The sequence below is a fragment of the Triticum dicoccoides genome, chromosome 1A (assembly GCF_002162155.2).
Source record: "Triticum dicoccoides isolate Atlit2015 ecotype Zavitan chromosome 1A, WEW_v2.0, whole genome shotgun sequence".
Taxonomy (NCBI): Eukaryota; Viridiplantae; Streptophyta; class Magnoliopsida; order Poales; family Poaceae; genus Triticum; species Triticum dicoccoides.
The window spans coordinates 331151362-331155984 of record NC_041380.1 but is presented as its reverse complement, the minus strand read 5'-3'; the positions used below and the strand labels follow the sequence as shown (position 1 = coordinate 331155984).

At 37.6% G+C, this 4623-nt stretch overlaps 1 long non-coding RNA gene across 1 annotated transcript; it reads left to right on the top strand.

Annotated features, from left to right (window-relative positions):
* Positions 1-1174: 1174 nt before the first annotated feature.
* LOC119286810 lies at positions 1175-4240 on the top strand. Its single transcript, XR_005140667.1, has 4 exons — positions 1175-1422; positions 1903-3182; positions 3798-3896; positions 4014-4240. It is a non-coding gene; the product is annotated as an uncharacterized LOC119286810 (long non-coding RNA).
* The last annotated feature ends 383 nt before the right edge of the window (positions 4241-4623 follow it).

Sequence of the window (4623 nt, the reverse complement as noted above, 5' to 3'; positions counted from 1 at the left end):
CATTTCAAAGGATAAAAATTTATTTAAAAAAGTAATATTGACCATGTATTCAATAAATGTTATTCTCATATCGAAAATGTGTTAATCAAGCATTTGAAAAATGTTAAAAATGTGTATATAAAAATGTTAAACATGTATTAAAAAATGTAACCAAGCATTATTTTTAAATGTGTATAAGGAAAATATTTCTCCTGTATATGAAAAAATATACAACGTGTGTGGAAAAAATTGAGCCTATATTAAGTATATTTAGTCAAGCATTTGATAAAATGTTTAAAAAGTATTTTAAAAAATGTTAATCAAGCATTTGAAAAAGTTAAATGTGTATAAAAAATGTTGACCTGCATTAATAAATTTCTTAATCATGTATATGAAAAATGTTAATCAAGCATTTAAAAATGTGAAAAGGTGAATAGATAAAATGTAGACCATGTATTAAAACATGTTAATCTTGTATTTGGAAAATGTTAATCAAGATTTTAGAAAGTGTTAAAATGTGTATAAAAAATTGTTGCCACGTATTGAAAATATTAAAATTTTATTTAGAAAATGCAAGGAGTGTGTTTAAAAAATGCTCTTGATGTATATGAAAAAGTAAGAATGAAAACCAACATAAAAAAAATAAAAACAATGAAATCTGAAAAACAAGCAAAAAAGGAAACAGAAGAAATAATTGCAAAAAAATGGAAAACAAGAATAGAAACAGATAATAATAATAAAACAAAATTGAAAAAAGAAAAAGAAAGAAAATGAGTGTAAACCGTGCAGGAAAAAATGAACTGAAGAAATCGTAGGGAAAAAGAAAGAAAAGAAAGATACCTGTGAAATCCGAGAAAAAACAGGGAAAACCAATCAAAAACAAAGGAAACAAAACCAAAGAAATCCTTAAGAAACAAAGAAAATTGAAAAAGAAGAAAGGAAAAAGAGAGGGAAAATAATGAAGAAAACTGGACGAGAACCAGCGAACGATCGATCTAGAAAACAGCAAAGGAGGAAAAGCGTTCAGAGAGAGACGAGAAGCGAGAATAGTTCTCGCGCTCAATCCAGCCGATCCACACAATCATCTGTCACCGGGCCGCCTGTAAAACCACGCTTCCGGGCCGTGGAGGCGCTACAGTCCAGCCTGTTCGGCCCGTGCAGCACGAAAACCACTTCCACCACGGCGTACCAGCAAGCACGCTGCAACTCTCCCGGCGCGCGGCCGGCGAGGGCCAGCATCCGCGGCGAAGGGGAGCGAGAAGGAGGCCGCGCGCTTCTTCTCGTTCCTCTCTCACCGGCGGCGGCCGTCCCATTCGAGGCGGCTCGATCTGGTTCGGTTCGGTTCGGTGGAGACCACCCCTCGTCCATCCCGCGCTGCCGCTCACTAGCCACCAACCAGGCAGTGGCCGTCGCCGTCGCCCATTGCCATTACCGGCTAGCCTGGTAATTTCTGATGCACCCCTTCCCTCAGCTTTTCTCCGTCCGCACAGTGCTCGCTTCTCTCACATTGTTCCGCTGAATTGAAATAGCTGCAGTTCGCTGTTGCTCTAGGTATACGATCAGGATGTCTCTCTGTTACGGTACCGTTGATCCCCTTATCAACATTGTCCTCTTGTTGATCGATTCCCTTATTTCAGTTGTTAAATATTGATGACTACCTATGTAGCAGTGGTCTTTGAGCTCCTCTCAGCAATTATTGTCACTTGTGCCTATGTTGTTTGATCATTGATTTATCTTAATAGCTTAAAACTATAACAGTGAATCCAACCGGCAAATCAATAAATAAGATCTTGAATAGTTTGCACAACTTTTTTATTTTATGACTCACCGCAAATTATTTCCTTTGTCTTTATAAGTTATAACCATTGGTCCAACGTCTTTGTGAAGTCTGAAATGTTCTGGTAAATATGATATCTATTTCAGTGTTGTTGCCTTTAGCATGGACACTTGAAAATATGTGGAGGAAAGCAGGGGAAATGACCGATACTACTGGAAGAATTCTTCTTTGTATCATATATTATGTTGCCCTCTCACAGCATGTAACAAGTATTGGCACAATCAAGCTGGATACTTGACAATTCAAGATTTCAAATGGTCCTGATTGCCTCCAAGAAACAGCAAGAGGAAGCACCGACTAACAAGTAACATGCTGCAATATCATCTGAACCAAAGGTTATAGCATTGATGCTGGACGCCTTCAGTTGTCATGGAAGCTTTGTTTGTAAGCCATCTCCGTGTAACTTAATAAGGGCCTAGATGACAGCTTGGAACCTGGGACAAACATATACATATAACCTCGTCCAATATGTAGCAGTTAGTTTGCAAGTGAGTTTGAGTTGTCCATGTAGCATAAGCACTTGTGTTTGAGTTGTCCAATATACCTCGGTAAGCATTCTGATGGCTGCTTTTCCAGTAGGATAATCACTTGTGTTTGAGTTGTCCATGTTTTTTGCCTGCAATTCATCTCAGGTATCAATTAATGTAAGATGACCTAGAGTTTTGCAGCTGCCATACGTACATCTTTGTTTGGGTAGGTTGTAATGCTGAACTTAATAAATCTTTCTTTGGGTAGGTTCTAATGCTGAACTTAATAAATCTTTGTTTGGGCCGTTAACTTAAGCTTCTGTGCTGAACTTAATAAATCTTTTTTTCGGCCGGTAACTTGAGCTTCTGTGCTGAACTTAATAAATCTTTGTTTAGGCCGATAACTTGAGCTTGTATGCTGAACTTACAAAAGAGTTTTCATCAGTTAAATGGAATAAAAGCAAAGGAGTCAGGAATTTTTTAGAAGTGACAATTACTTGGCACGGCTGAATGCTAGAAACTGTGTTCCATGAAGGGTTGATTGGGAATATGTTTTTTTGGTGCCATGCAGTACAATCCTTAGTTTGTCTTTTGCTGATCTTCGTTTGTTCTTGAATTCTTAAATATAGTGACAGCCTCTGCATATACTCTGCTGAGTACTAGCAACTCTTTCCAAGATAGTGATTAAGTGAATAATTATTTTGTTTTCGAATAATCTTACATCCATCACGTCCAGCTTGCACCATACCATTTCCAACATTATTTATGTCAGTAGTCAAACTTTTATAGGATATGTAAGGTTTGTTTCATTATTTTGTAAAGGACCTTAGGAAGGCATTGGTGTATTTGCAAGTTAAGTTGAATGAAGCAATGATAATTTATTTGGAGGACCAATCCAGGTGAGCATGATTGAAAGGGTCAGCTATATCGAAGTGACATATGTGCAACATAAGATAAGGATACCAAACTCAACCTAATTATTTTCTTACTGTCCTGTGCTGCAAGGTGTCAACTAGACTAGATATATTATGCTTATTTGCACTCTCTTTTCATTGCAAATTATATATTATCATGACCACAAATTCGGTTATACCCGTGCATGTATAAGCTAGTTGAATTTGCCTAAGAACAATTGAAACTATATGATTACGATTTTTTGTATCCATTGATTTCGTGTTTATATACAGCTTAAATACGGAACCTGCTATCATTGAGATGTAATACCACTTATGTCATTAAGCAGTATCCTGGGTACATACTGAGTCCATTCACTGTCCTCTCTACACTAAATAGAGTATAATGTTGCTGAATTATCCTTCTCTCGAGCTTCTCAGTGTCAGACATCAAGTATAAAAATTCTGTATGCACTAGACTGACAGATGTTCGTAATGATCTCATGAGGATTTATGCTTATGATGTGATGATCTGTTTGGAATCTGGACTGCATCCTTTCTATTTCATCTTCTATCATGAAGTCTATACTCCAATGACTTCTGTCCAAATGTTTATTTCAGGTGAAAGAATCTTACACTGACATCTGCTATTTGGGTAGCTGCTTGGCTCGTATGAGCACGGATGCATATCAACCCACGAGCTATATGAGGCCCAGCGTGGTGAGGATCTTCCTATTTTGAGCTATTCGGTGATGATCTAAATGTTTCCTTTAATAGCCAATAGGTGAGATCGAAGATTTCTCATCTAACATCTAGTTTATGTTATCTCCATGAAAGTTCTGGCAATCGGAAGTATGGTCTCTGAAAATGACCCCTCAAAGGCCAACCCACTCGTATGGCTGGAAAGATGAAAGAATTTTTATGTTGATATGTTCCTGTCAGTCAACAGTAAGGTTGCCATATTTATATGGCATCAGGATTCTTTATCTCGGTATTTACTGTAGTGTGCAATGCCTTTGTGGACTCCAAAGCCACTCCTGTAGTTATCTAATCAATCAACTGGCCCGCTAGCCCAAATACTTTTGTTATATTTACAGTATGATATAAATATAATGGTACACCTCAGATTGGACTGACAACGAGATGTGGTGTAGATGGACATCAAAGTGAAATGATAAAACATGTCCCTTTCAAAAGAACTTAGACTCCACCAGTATGGAATATTTATCTTTAACGTCAGCTGTGGACATACTGAGCTCCAGTCCTGCACGCAGTACGTGGTACGGGATGCTCATTAAAGGTCTCCCCATCTTACAATTGTGATGCAATTTCAGCATCTATATATGATTTTGCTTGGAACTTCTTTATCATGTAGTTCGGCTCCTGTTCATAACAAGGCTAGTTAGTGCATGCAATAATTCACACAAGCTTGCGATCTGATTCCCTC